Genomic DNA, 15,549 nt, shown 5'->3' with positions numbered 1-15,549 from the left:
TAAGTCCCATAGTGCTCAGAGCCATTTGAATTTTTTTTTTTTTTTTAAAATTGAGAATCATGAGAATCAGATTTTTTTAGCTCCAGGTAGCGGTTCGATAGGGAACCTGCAACTGGTACGGGGTACTGGATTTCCATATTGTCGCTTACTGTTAGTAGTATAGATGGTGATTACACTACAAGCCAGAATGCAGACACACAAACAAGAACAGTTACATACAGAGTATCCATATCGACCTAGACGAAAATGCCACGGCATTTAAGAATGATAAATCTAAATGTATCACAATCTGCGCCAGAATGTATGTCCATTTCGATAGGTTTCTTTTTTATATCGCTCTTTTCGCTCTGTTGTTTCAGATATCACTGCGGCAGTGAGTGCCACGTTTGAACTCTGCGCCTACGCTACTACTTAAACATGTTTACCGGAGTACGTGCATGCCCGACAAACATTTGTTGTACCACATCCTGGCCGTAATGCTTGTCCAGAACCATGAGCCATTTGATTCAGAGCCATCGTGATAGTCCAAAGTAATGAACACATTTCCGACATGGGAACGACGTTATCTGCCGACGAAACTGATGCAAGTCGTATTAACCTTCGCTTTCCAGGGGAAATTAATTGAGGCTTTAGAACATACGGGACAAATGCCTTTGATGGTGTTACGTCGTAACATGCCGCTTAGAATCTTCTGTTATCTTCGTCTGCAAAAAGAAAAAAAAAAGAACTACTACAGCTAATTCTCTCCCAAACACGTCTTCAAAAATGTTGTTCTGAACGATGTAACGTAACACTTTGTTACTCTTGTCATTCTATACCGAGCTACGGGAAGTGCATCATGATAATCGAGAACCGCCATACGGTTTAAATAGGCTGCTAACCCAGAAGGCTGACCAGCCTGTGGCGCTACCCTGTGAAGTGGCTGGAAAACTAAATCAATAGTTCACGTTTCCCCCGCTAGAGCGCACTTGTTTCGCGTTGTTTGAGGGTGTTTCTGTGTGGAATATCTTTGTCTAGTTTATTCAACACGATTTGACGCTTATTATTTTCCAATAACATTGTCTCATCGTGCATTTAAACACCATAGCATAAAAAATGATTTGTGAGTAAGGAGAATCATATGGTTTATTTCTTTTCTCAAGTTTCTTGGCTTGAAAAAAAAAAAAAAAAAGAAATTCATAAGACCAAGCTCGTCACAAGGTAACAGTTTAACATTATTATTTCTGATTTTACCTGTCTGTCGAAGGTGTTGTGAAAGGTGGAAAAGAACATTTCATCACGCAGTAGAAGTGGAAGCACAGCAAACAATAACGCAGGTGACATAATTCACGAGGCAACGACTGAAGAGAATTTAGGAGGTACACAGGATGTCCATAATTAAAGTTTCAATTTCAAAAGGATGTGGAAAGAGAGCCCCTGGTCAGAATGACGTCAAATGTGAACAGGATATTATTGACGCAGGGGAAGTTTCACGTAACAAAAGAATTTGGCGAAAATTTGACCACTATATGGCTCTGTAAGTGTCTGACGGGCGGTACACGGCTGTTCCTCAGTTTGCGTCCGATATGCCAAACATTACCGTCTCCATAAAGGATCACACGCTTCTGGTACAGCTCTTTTACAAGAAGGGTGACTGTGCGACAGTAGCCCTGTAGAAGTTCCGGAGACTCAAGAATATATAAAACGTCTGGAGAAAATGATTACAAAATTTGAACAGAAACTAGTTTCGTTTGAAGTGCATTGTGGCAGAGGGAGGAAAGGAGTTCATAGGTCAAAAATGTGGCCACAGCGTTGCAGGAGGCGTCGAACGGTGATGTGCAAGCATGCAGTGCACGAGGAATTGAATTGTGCGAACGCTTGATGTCCCTGCGACCATGGTGCATAAAATCATACGGAACATTCTACATTGTTACCCATACAAAACCACCCATGTTCAGGAGTTGCTTCCTGTTGACCTGCCAGTAAGACAAACGTACGCTCTGCAATTTCTTGCTTGTACAGAAGTGGACAATGAATGGCCAAGGAACATTAGTGGACAGAGGAAAGCCTATTTCAGTCTCAATGGACATGTCAATACGCAGAATTGCAGAATTTGGGCAACGGATAAACCGCATGCACATCAAGCGGTACCACTTCATTCTGCAAAGGTGACTGTGTGGTGCGGGTTGCGTCATCGTTTATCAGATGGCCGTATTCAGCCGGCGGCGGTGCCCGAACGTTACCAGGCGCTTCAGTCCGGAACCGCGCGACTGCTACGGTCGCAAGTGCGAATCCTGCCTCGAGCATGGATATGTGTGATGTCCTTTGGTTAGTTAGGTTTAAGTAGTTCTAAGGGACTGATGACCTCAGATGTTAAGTCCCATAGTTCTCAGAGCCATTTGAACCAATTTGAAGCGTATTTTTTTCGAGAAGATGAAACCTGCTGGTCGTGTTATCTGTACCGTCACTGATAAACGCTATGAGAGTCTTTTGCGCACCAAAGTCATTCCATCCCTTAAGGGGCGCGGATGTATGGGTAGCATTATTTTTATGCAAGATGGCGCTCCTTCGCCCTTTGCACGGCCAGCGAAGCGGCTGTTGCAGAGGCATTTCGAAAATGCTACAGTTGTCAGCCGTCATTTCCCTACAGCCTTGCTGTGTTGATCACGTGATCTTAATCCGTACTGTTTCTGGCTGTGGGGTTATCTAGCAGGTGTTGTGTTCAGGACTCCAATTACTAACATAGCTGGACTGAAGTCACACATTGCGTAACGCATTCAGGACGTGACCCCCGAGACACTCCGATCTGTTGTGGAACATTTTGTTTCTCTATTTCAACTTGTGGCAGAAAGCGATGGACAGCGTACTGAATATCTCTTGCATCAGTCTCGCGACAGAAAAAGATGTTATTTTCATTTTGATGAGAGTTTTGGTCCCAGGACAATTAAAAACCGATGTCATTTTGCTTTTAATGTCGTTTTTTGTGTAATGTGCAAGCTCAAACCATAGCCGGCGTACTTCGATTCATGTCATTTGTAGCCGACTCCATTTACAGTAAGACGCTTACATCGCCATCTATTGGTAAAATTTTCATTAGCTTTTCTTTCTTGTTCCATGACGTTTTCCCCTGCGTATCTTTCTACAGCATTTTGTGACTGGAACTTTAATTATGGACACCCTGTATGTACGTATGGAGCACTGACAGAACTGAGGGCAAATAAACCAAAGACTGAAGCAATACGAGTGGCGTATCAAAGAAGTTTTCATTTAAGCTTTATTGCATGGCGATATCGTCTTTTAGTGATAGGTCATCAAACACTCCGACTCGAAAGGATTATTCGGGGGTTCATGATAGTTTATTAGAGCTATAACATTGAGCGTGAACAAGACCCCTTTACGAACCAGCGACTTGTCGTAGGTTGTACTCGAGTGTTCTGGATTCTCATCAAATCGTTTTACAGAAGCGGATACAAAAACATTAGTGACTTTCTGCTAGCCAACGGCCTTACTGCAGTGGTAACACCGGTTCCCATCAGATCACCGAAGTTCAGCGCTGTCGGGCTGGGCTAGCACTTGGATGGGTGACCTTTCGGTCTGCAGAGCGCTGTTCGCTAGCGGGGTGCTCTCAGCCCTTGTGAGGTAAACTGAGGAGCTACTTGATTGAGAAGTAGTGGCTCTGGTCTCGGAAACTGTCATACGGCCGGGAGAGCAGTGTGGTAATCATTTGCCCCTCCGTATCCGCATCCAGTGACGCCTTTGGGCTGAGTATGACACGGGCGGCCGGTCGGTACGTTTGGGCCCTCATGGCCTGTTCGGGAGGAGTTAGTTTTTTTAGTGACTTTCTGCTAGATTTATAATCCGTTGGTTCTGTCACTACGAGTTATCTAATCTGGGAAACCTTGGAAGAGAGACGACGTCCTTTCAGTGATATCTTGCTGGACAAATTAAAAAGAATGAGTAACCTAGGTAGACAGTAAAGTGATTCTACTGCCTTCACTTTACATCAGGTGGAAGAACTACAAGAAAAATGTAAGATTAGTAAGCAGACGGAGCCATATATAGTCGTCCTCTTACTAAAGAAAGAAAGGATGGGGAGAGGAAAGAGAGGGACAAATGGTGGTATGGAGGAATTTCGACCGTACGAAATACAGTGACTTGCAGAATAATCATTAATTATTTATGTAGCATGTAAATAAACACTCTTGAGGCTTTTCCACATATGGTGGATATCGCTGGGCCAGCAGATGCGACATTCATCGTATAAAGAAAAGAAATCTCTCCATATACACTCCTGGAAATGGAAAAAAGAACACATTGACACCGGTGTGTCAGACCCACCATACTTGCTCCGGACACTGCGAGAGGGCTGTACAAGCAATGATCACACGCACGGCACAGCGGACACACCAGGAACCGCGGTGTTGGCCGTCGAATGGCGCTAGCTGCGCAGCATTTGTGCACCGCCGCCGTCAGTGTCAGCCAGTTTGCCGTGGCATACGGAGCTCCATCGCAGTCTTTAACACTGGTAGCATGCCGCGACAGCGTGGACGTGAACCGTATGTGCAGCTGACGGACTTTGAGCGAGGGCGTATAGTGGGCATGCGGGAGGCCGGGTGGACGTACCGCCGAATTGCTCAACACGTGGGGCGTGAGGTCTCCACAGTACATCGATGTTGTCGCCAGTGGTCGGCGGAAGGTGCACGTGCCCGTCGACCTGGGATCGGACCGCAGCGACGCACGGATGCACGCCAAGACGGTAGGATCCTACGCAGTGCCGTAGGGGACCGCACCGCCACTTCCCAGCAAATTAGGGACACTGTTGCTCCTGGGGTATCGGCGAGGACCATTCGCAACCGTCTCCATGAAGCTGGGATACGGTCCCGCACACCGTTAGGCCGTCTTCCGCTCACGCCCCAACATCGTGCAGCCCGCCTCCAGTGGTGTCGCGACAGGCGTGAATGGAGGGACGAATGGAGACGTGTCGTCTTCAGCGATGAGAGTCGCTTCTGCCTTGGTGCCAATGATGGTCGTATGCGTGTTTGGCGCCGTGCAGGTGAGCGCCACAATCAGGACTGCATACGACCGAGGCACACAGGGCCAACACCCGGCATCATGGTGTGGGAAGCGATCTCCTACACTGGCCGTACAGCACTGGTGATCGTCGAGGGAACACTGAATAGTGCACGGTACATCCAAACCGTCATCGAACCCATCGTTCTACCATTCCTAGACCGGCAAGGGAACTTGCTCTTCCAACAGGACAATGCACGTCCGCATGTATCCCGTGCCACCCAACGTGCTCTAGAAGGTGTAAGTCAACTACCCTGGCCAGCAAGATCTCCGGATCTGTCCCCCATTGAGCATGTTTGGGACTGGATGAAGCGTCGTCTCACGCGGTCTGCACGTCCAGCACGAACGCTGGTCCAACTGAGGCGCCAGGTGGAAATGGCATGGCAAGCCGTTCCACAGGACTACATCCAGCATCTTTACGATCGTCTCCATGGGAGAATAGCAGCCTGCATTGCTGCGAAAGGTGGATATACATTGTACTAGTGCCGACATTGTGCATGCTCTGTTGCCTGTGTCTATGTGCCTGTGGTTCTGTCAGTGTGATCATGTGATGTATCTGACCCCAGGAATGTGTCAATAAAGTTTCCCCTTCCTGGGACAATGAATTCACGGTGTTCTTATTTCAATTTCCAGGAGTGTAGTTACTAAATAATATGTTAATTTTGCATACTGGTTTTAATTATGTATAGTTACATTTCCAGTGCAGCTGAAAATGAGTTAGAGAAGCAGTGCAAAACAGGAGAAAATATAAAAATAATTCACAGAGAGCAATATGTATAAGCATGTTACAACATCCATTTGGGACTGCACAACGAGTGTACATATGTTGCGTCCGAGTGATGTTCGATAGTCAATCATGCAAAGTTGAAACTGGGATCTGCACACGAATTCTACCACTTTTCGTCATCTTTTCCCAGATTTGTATCTCCTAAGCGCTGTAGCTGTTTATCGGTAACGCTATCTGGTATCCCTAAGCCTTCACCCACATACATTATTATATTTGAGCAAGAGCCTCTTGCCTATGAACTAATGTGTTACAACACTGTATCTTTCTAGTTATATTTTCACTACACAAATATGAAACAGAATTGTATCATGATTTGGCTATTTTTCAAAGGTCTAACTTAACCTTTCTACTGTCACATTGTTGTATATGTAACAATCTAATAACTTTCATATATTAATATTGATCCCAGCACTAATTTTAACATATCGGGTTCTTTCTAACTTTTGCCAGAAGTCTCTGTAGCATGTATCCTCACTGAAATTACATGTATCTAACTGAGAGAGCGTGCATATCAGTAAAGGTATGCGGAAACACCCTTTGTGATAGTCTGCAGTATAGTTTGATGTCACTTATTATTCATAGGTAGTCATTTATTGCGAAATACAGACGAAATTCGTGACATTTTTAATGATTGTCCATAAGACTATACTCTCTCTTGGTGTGTTTAAGTAACTTGTACAATCCCGATCGAAATTTTGTAGGTTGTTTATACATTTTGACATGCACGAACTATGAGTTAGATATACGTAATTTCAAAGACAGTCCTACAGAGAAAACATTATACAAATTATTGACTTCTGCAAAATATGAGGAATAAACTTATGTTAAAGATAGTGCCAGAATTGAATGTCAGTAGACTGTTACATACACATAGAAGTAACAATATAAAAACGAGGTTGGGAGTATGAATACATTCACATCGATCACTGCATTGTGGAATTTATTTTCCTTGTACGAAATTCGCTCCCAAATAGTAGAACGTCTGCGAAATCACTGTTTTTTATTGCTACCATAAACGGCCTTTCCTACGAAGAGCTTTGTCAATACTACAAGTGAGTTCTGAAGTAACTCTCAAGATCTGTTACGTTGTCATTTTCTGGCTGATATTCACCGCCAACCACCTCCTTGTGCACCTGGCGATCATCTTCAAATCGGGGAGCCTGTCTAACGGTCACTACCATCTTGGTGACCACCAACAACTACAATTTGAGAGGCATTGAATTACAATCAATCTGTCCTAAAATTACTCCCCTACAGAGGGTATGACGATATGATGTCGCCCTCATTCTCGATTTGAGCACACGTAGAAATTCATGAGCCAGAACTTTTTATTTTGTTTTATAACTTAATTCCCGAACAAAATAAATGTAGTAACACAACATGGACTGTCCGTCAGGTGATAGGTCCATAGCTGTGCGTGTTGTTTAATATTAACTTATGCAAACGTTCGTATAATCAGGACATTTTGTAGCAATGTTGTGGAACAATTTCGTCTGTTTTTATAACTGTTTTTCTTTGCCCCATAAGAGTCTAAAACAATTTCGCTTGTTACCAATTATTATGATATGTTATTATGATCTATTATGTGTTCTGTGTGTTCCCACAGAAACTTTTTATTCGTAAGTTGCATAAATTATGTAGTAACACTTTGTATCTACCAAACGACAGTAAATAAAATAATCAGTGAAATAAGAAAACGTACCTGGACAGCGCAAGCGAATATATGGTTCACTGTGTACAAACCTTGAATGTCTCACCTTGGAAGGAGTGTAAAAAATTTAATGTATGGTTTATTTACAGTATGCAAACCCACACTGAGGGACTAGTTATGTAGTTGTCAATTCTGTCGTTAATTGGGAAACATGGGACACAATTAAATTTTAACTATTTATCATTTAATTGAGTACATGCAGCAGTTGAAAGTAAATGGACAAAAAGGTTATGCAGTGCCAGTTGCAGAAAAGGGATACAGATACATGGTAATTTTCCAAGAAACAATTAATTCAGTTCACGCATAAAACTTTGCTGATGTTACTCGTCTGAGTACACCATAATCCTAGATACACATCTTCTATAGTATTTAGTGACTAGAGATTTTATCGTTGTAAAGTGAGAGTAAAATAACATGAATTTTTGTTACTAATCCCAGCTTTCAGACAGAGTTGAAACATTGGCTGGCAGATTTCTTCTCGTGTGCACCACTGCAGTTAGTTATTACATCGATAACTCCTGCATCCTGGTAGACGCGAAGTTTTCACGAGGTTACCACAGAAAACTAGAATAACCGGTGGCCTGATATGTACTGGCTGCTGGTTTATCCACAACCCAGCCTTGAGTCGTGCTGACGTAACAAGTATCAAGAAGGAGCTTTATGTAGAGATGTGTCCTCAGAGACCTCCACTCCCTTAGCGTATCCAGCAGTGCATTGGCCAGATTGTTTTTAATCCTCACAGTCCAACGTTATAATCAGTTCTCACACTTCACAATTTATAATCATAAAATAGGCATGTTTATATGTGTATGTACGCGTGCAGCGGGATTAGCCGAGCGGCTGCCGGCACGGTAGCTCAGCGTGTTCAGTCAGAGGGCTAGCTGCCCTCTGTAATAAAAAAAACTGAGTTAATCGATCAACAACGAACTTAAACGGATGTCTTACGACGTCCGCCCCGAGCAGATGCAACGAGCAAAAGCGAACAAAATGAGATTAAAAAAAAAAGCGGTGTAAGGCGCTGCAGTCATGGACTGTGCGGCTGGCCCCGGCGGAGGTTCGAGTCCTCCCTCGGGCATTGATGTGTGTGTTTGTCCTTAGGATAATTTAGGTTAAGCAATGTGTAAGCTTAGGGACTGATGACCTTATCAGTTAAGTCCCATAAGATTTCACACACATTTGAACATTTTTTTTGTACGCGTGCATGTCCCCATGCTTGTGAGTGTGTGTTGAGTGTGCGTGTGTGTTTTAAAGTTCTTATTTTTATTCATCCTATTTCTAATGAGTGTTTTAATAATGTGAATGCGTATTATTATTAATTGATTTTTTTATTTATGGTTTGATTTAGCGATTCCTTTTTACTGTTTGCTCCTTTTATTTGAGTCCTTTTAATTATGTTTGCGGTTGTTATGAAGTCTATATTGCTTACTGTTCTCCGTAAGTTAAAGAATACGGTAATACCATATGCGTTTCGCAGCAGCAGATCTTGTTGAGTCTCCTTGCTGGTACTTCTCCACCTGAAATCGCTAGAGATAATTTATCGCTCTACGGAAATCGATCGGTACAGCCAAGTGCTATGCTGTGTCATGTGTATGGAATGTGGCGTCCAACTTTAGTTATTGAAATTATTTAGGTCTTCGGAGAAATATTCTCGACGAATCCCAAAACCGTGTAAAACTGCAGGTTCGCACCATCAAACCACACAACACTTCCGAACGACTTACGTCTTTATACTCACTGAATATTTCTTTTGAAATGATTAAGGGTTATGAACTCTACACACCTGATACTCCTTTTGTGCTTTTGTATGTGTTTATTTTCTTCAATATCATAAAACATAATTACTGCCTTAATGGCAGCTTCCAACAATCTCCTCTCAATCCGACATAGAACATCTCTCTTCCAATTCCAACATGGAATAATTATCTCTTTGCCGTAGCTTAATACAGTCTGTATATCTTTGTTATCGAGTTCGCACGGAGGTGCTTAAATTCCACAGAGTATTTATCTCTCGAGCAGGTATTTTACATTCATCATCGTATTAATAGTCCGTCGCACCCTAATTAAGGGTGTTGCATTTCGAAACACTGCGGTGTGTGTATCTGTATGAGACTACCTCCGCACGATCTGGAGGAATTTCAAGCAAACGTGTACCGCATATGACTTACTGCTGAAAGACAGGCTGACATGCCGTATGTGTGGGGATGGGATGTGAGAAAGTGGTGATATGTAAAAAGAATTCTAATGTACTGGGCGATTCAAAAATAAACAGACTTTAATTGTTTATTACAGGCAGACTAAAAAAGATAGAAACACATTGCGCATCTCACAGAATAGATGAAAGTTATATGTTCTGACAGCTGGGCTGTTGTCTGTTGGTAGCAATATGTCAACTACGCCACAAGCGAAATCATTTTGTGTGTTGAGTTTTTCAGCGACATCAACCCAATCATTCCGCCTCTGCACGAGCATGTTTTAGCTGGCATTCAAAATTCTTGAAAGTTGGTTGCAATGCCAAAGAGAAAAGTGCTGGTCGTCCACGAACGTCTGATGAAAATGTCGAGCTTATTCGAGATGCATTCACACGGAGCCCTCGGAAGTCTCAAGACGGGTAGGCCAAGAACTTCACCTTTCTTATACGACGGTGTGGCATGTTCAGAAGCGACGCCTGCATATGAAGCCTTACGTTGCAGTTCCTGCAGAAATTCTGTCCCGGCGACTATAACAGAAGGTACGAATTTTGCATTTTAGTCCTCCAGGATATGGCAGAGGACACTTCTCCGAACGACTCATCTTTTCGGACGAATCGAGGTTTCACCTATGAGGTAAAGCAGACTGCCATAATTTAAGTATTTGGGGTCACAAAATCTCGGTATCGTCGTCGAACATGAAAGAGGCTCACTGAAAATGAGTGTGTTTTGTGCCGTGTCTGTTCACAAAGCTTGTGGACCTTTTTATCGGAGGGAACTGTGATAGGAATTTCATACCTGGACATGTTGCAAAACTGGTTCTTTCCTCAACTTCACGAAAATTCTAATGATTTCATCTTGATAAACAACGGCACCCCAACTCACTTTCACCTTAGGGTGCGGCTGTAACTTAACAAAACCATCCCACAATGCTGGATCGGAAGAGGTGGACAAGAAGATGTTGTTCATTCGTTTTGGCATCTCGCTTCACCAAAACTCACACCTTGAGATTTTTTTTTTCTGTAGGATACATGAAAGACAAAGTTTCTGTCCACCCATGGCAGCTACTTTTGAAGAGCTGAGAAATCGAATTATTGATGTTGCCGATTCAAGAAACAGGGAACTGTTGATTCGTGTGTGGAATGAGATGGACTACCGTTTCGATGTTTCTCGAACAGCTCGTAGGGCTCGTGTTGAGTGTATGGTACAGTGTCTGAGCGAACATAAAACTTCAAATCTTCCTCTCCCCAGTGCCATTCTTTTTTAATCACCCTGTATACCCAGGATAATTACACGGTTGTAAGTAGCACGTGGAAAAATCAGGCTATGATTATGAACCTTGGAGACGGTGGCAGTAGCCCATACATTCACGCTTCAAGGACTTGGCGGAGGCCTTCGTGGCAGAAGTCTGCATTTTGTCCGTTCAGGAGATCTGCCAACTCGTTAAATCACCTCGTCACCATTCTGAAAATGCTTGCCACGTTGCTGCTTCCTCATGCAAAGAAAATGGAAGAAGTTGCTGAATGACATGTCAGGAGAATATGGGAGACCAAGAAAAATTTGATGTCCCAAAGATGCAGCATGTGGAACTTGCTGAGACGTAGCTCTTCGTTGCGTGTTTATTTTTTTCAGTAGTTAATGTATTAATTTTGTGTGATAGCTACATATAAATTTTGTATGTATCTAAATGGTTTACATGTTATTTAATTTGATGTCTGTGCTCAGAGAATTTGATATCTATGTAAAAATCCGGTGTGGAAAGAGGTGATGCCAATTGTAGAACTACAGAGTTGGAAGAGGAGTAGTTTCATTTCTGAGACGCTAATGATAATTGTTGCATGAGACAAACGTGAAATTACAGTATAAGATGTGGAAGTTGGTTTAAAGTGAGCGTAGACTGACAGAGATCGAAAGATAACATTTACGAAGAAAGCAAATATATCTGCTGTGTTATAAATAAGAAAGAACGTTACAGTCTGAAATGCGGTTTATACAAACAGTGCTGCAGGAAGAACATAGACAAATAGGGAAACCGTGAGGAAATAATGCGTTAAATTCGGTGTGATTCATAATCAATATAATATTGTCCATTTTATTGCAATAAAAATGGGTGTGCGATCTGCTCAAATGAAGTAAGAGTTTGTGTAAATTTAATGCTCAGCCTGCTCATATTGCCATATTCTGTTCAACACAGATTTCATTTTCAGAAACGACTCTCTTATAGCGATTCATCGTGGATGATGTGATTCAGATTTTGAGATTGAACTTTTGACATTTCTGAATTCATCAAAAAGTGTATCGGCGATTTTTTTTAATATCCAGAATCTAGCATTCGCCCCACAGGACACAGCGGCGCAGAAGTACAAGCAGTAGGTGCAGAGGTCGCAGCGCCCCTCAGCACCGACAATATGTCATCGCGCAGGAGAAGCTTCCTTACAAACGTCTTTCGTCTCCACAAATACTGTTAGCAAACTAAGTCGAACAAAGTAAACTGTGTCTCGTATCCATTCTTCTAACAGTTATTCCGTGAGGCTCATCATTCTGGAAGAAGTCTTTCAGTTGGGTGCCACCTTTGTAGTTGCTGTGTCTCTAACGCACCCCAGTGATGTTACCGGAGAAAAGGGAACTGCACTGTAATGTGGAATCCGAAACACATTTCACTCCCAGCGAACTTTGATATCGTTCAGAGGTGAAGGCTAGGATGAAGGTTGGCTGATATACTTCGTGACCAGTCCGGGATTCGATTCCGCGACCTTTTGAGTTGAAAGGGACGCGCGGGATGCACTTTACCACTAGACTACCACGCCCAACAGACCTAAATTTCCGTCTTTTATCTGGTGAAACAATTTACTTACCCGGAAACATTCTCGCAACTGAAATTACATGAACGTTTGTTATATTTAATGGGTCACTTTAACACAGTTACTCATACCTTGGTGCCCGTAGCTTGTTGACTAGCGGCCACCGCCGTTGCTGTAGATTACATCACAGGTTCGATCCCCGATCGGGTCAGAGGCTTTATTCGTTTTCGCATTGCCTGGCTGTGCTGTCCCATTCACCTGATGTCATTTTGGCTGAAGTGTCTGAACCGTAAAATTACTACTTGTTCACCAAAGGTTATTAATCTCAATCAGTACACAAAATGTAAAGCGGAAGTAGGTGCCAAGGAATAACTGACGAAATTACACACAATTTTCAGTAACACTCTTTATTCAAATTTGGTGCAAGACTTTACGATATTTAAAAAAAACCGTCAATCATTTAACAAATAGGTCACAATTTACGATAGGAACGGATTATTAAATTATTATAAAAAATTTCACGCCAGTAAAAGGCAAGTACAGGCAGGTAATTTAACGTATACAACGCGACGCTGTATAATATTTCAAGCTCAGTTAAATTACAGGTGAATTTCACTCCATTCATTAAATGGCGCAGAATCTAACTTGTCTGCAACATATAAAGACAATCCTGTTTACAAAAGTTCTCAAAATAGAAAAACCAAAACGCATGAGTCATGCACACGGGGGGGAAATTCACAGTTAATAACATTAACATTTCCAAAATCTATAAAAAAAAAATTTTACAAATTTCTGCCAATTAACTTACGGCAAACACACACGCTCGCCAGGTAGGACTTGCGAACTTTTACAACATTCTCCATTCAAGGCAACAATTTCTACCCGTTATGAAATGGCAAACTTTTGCATGGCAAGAAAACACACTAATAACCAACTACCTGTATAAAACACATAAGCACGTTGAGTAAAAGCCTTAAAAGGTATTGAATTGGAAAAACACACAACATTTTTTGCTGACTAGAAACAATATAAAAAATCCACTACGGCGTACATTAACCTTGCTTGATTAAAGCCAAATATACATAAACACAAATTTACGTAAGTCACAGCTTCCAGATGAGCAGGAATTCGTTATGCAGTTGACTAGTTCTTACGACGAGGCAAAATGAATTTATCGTCTAACTTAGAGTACCTTTTACACGTGAGTCTAGTATTACTAGTTATGGCAGGCGAGAGAATGGATCAGGTCTTAGTGCCTTGCATTTTAAACAGTACAGTCATTGGTGCCTTAGGCTAACAGTCGAATAAACACTTAGGTAAGCTGGGAGGGGAAAGAAGCAATCCGAACCACAGATTTACTCTGACTCCCCCCCTTTCGTCCTCCAAAGGGGACAAACGGACCACCCTTTCTAATATTACCACCTTCCCGCGGGTGGGCAGACGCGAATGAATGGCAGGAAACCCCCCACAAAATACGGCTGGTATAATTAACAAGAATAAGTATACTGAATTCAATTAAACTTCATAAAATCTGTTAACAACCAATACTCAACTTCTGGTGCGTTACGACTCCCAGGACTGAACCAACGCAGCACCTCCAAATGCTCTGCCGAGCCGCCCGCTACCAGCCGTTTCAACGGACGCAGGAAGGCGCGCCGATTTTCAGAACCTCCTCGCCGGTCACAGCATACGGCCGAACTGTAAATTAGGCCCCTCGCGGACCAACGCTCAGGAAGATTCCTTTCGCGACGAGCAGTTAACGCCCCATACCACGGAACCGCTGCTCGCGTCGCTTACGCTGATGCCGCGGTCTGCGTGCTGTCCCTCTAACACCGGCAGAGAAGTCGCATCTTGATGCCCCGACTGCCAACTCTCCACGAGAGCCCAAACAGACACTTCTTAAACCCACGCGAACCGCCCACTTTTCCCTTTTCCGCTAGAGGGAGACACCGAAGCCTTCAGTTGTGACAAAGGCGCCACCGCCAGAAAACGGAGGGCGACTGCTTCACGCTACGCGCTGCGGCGCGCTTTTCAAAGCTAACTTTACTAAGGCTCAGTGGCCTCAGAACCTTCTGCCAGGGCGCCGGGATCCCTGGATGACCGATAGTAGCATACTATCTCTTCATTTTCCCTTTCATTACTTCATGTAGTACGAAATTAATGGATTTCATAGCTAGTCGTAAACTAAAGCAAAAATTTTAGAAATCAGCAAATAACTTATTAAGGACGAGTAGCATTAAAAATTTACTAGCAGTAATTACTCGTAAATTTTATTGTGTCATTGTTGTGTATTGAATGAATTTTTATTGAATTCAGTTTTGTTACGAAACCACGGATAAGTTGTGGGAGATCAATAACACAGAAGCAAGATGCAGACATACCGTGTCCTGCGCATAATCACCTGGAGCGTTACCGTTGAGCAAAACTACCCTCCTGCTGTGGAATCTCGTCTTAAGAGCCTCCCACAGCCTCCTAAGGGGATTTCGGTAGCGTGCTCTTGTGACAGTTTACTGGTGATCAGGATAATTCGTCAGCACCATATAGTCGCTGTACACAAGAAACACACGGTATCATATTGCCCAATATTGGATGTATTCTCGTTATTTCCGACGGTGGTGGATCCACATGTCCCACTGGTTGCTTTGCTGCTTGTTTTGGGGGTCATAGTGATACACTCAGTAGTCGATAGTGATCAAATGGCTAACGAAGTCATCTGCGTTGACCCGACACAGCTGTAACATTTCTGTTGTGCTTCCGTGCAACGTGCTGTTTAAATGGGGGTGAACAGTAGAGATCGGAAATGGGCTCCATAGAGTCACTTTAAATTCGCCAGTGAGTTCTGCGCCTCCGCAAGAGGATGCCGGTGGTTCTTAACCCTACAGTATTTTTTTTCTCCACAATTTAACTAACATGTGTACTAAATTTCATTGAAATCTTTCCGGTGGTGCAGGATGAGCTTTTTACCCTGAATTTGCTCGCATATGCACATGTTAAACATATTTCACACATATTTAA

Source organism: Schistocerca nitens, chromosome 5 (assembly GCF_023898315.1).
Source record: "Schistocerca nitens isolate TAMUIC-IGC-003100 chromosome 5, iqSchNite1.1, whole genome shotgun sequence".
Taxonomy (NCBI): domain Eukaryota; kingdom Metazoa; phylum Arthropoda; class Insecta; order Orthoptera; family Acrididae; genus Schistocerca; species Schistocerca nitens.
The sequence above is the reverse complement of the archived record's forward strand: the minus strand, read 5'-3'. Positions refer to the sequence as shown.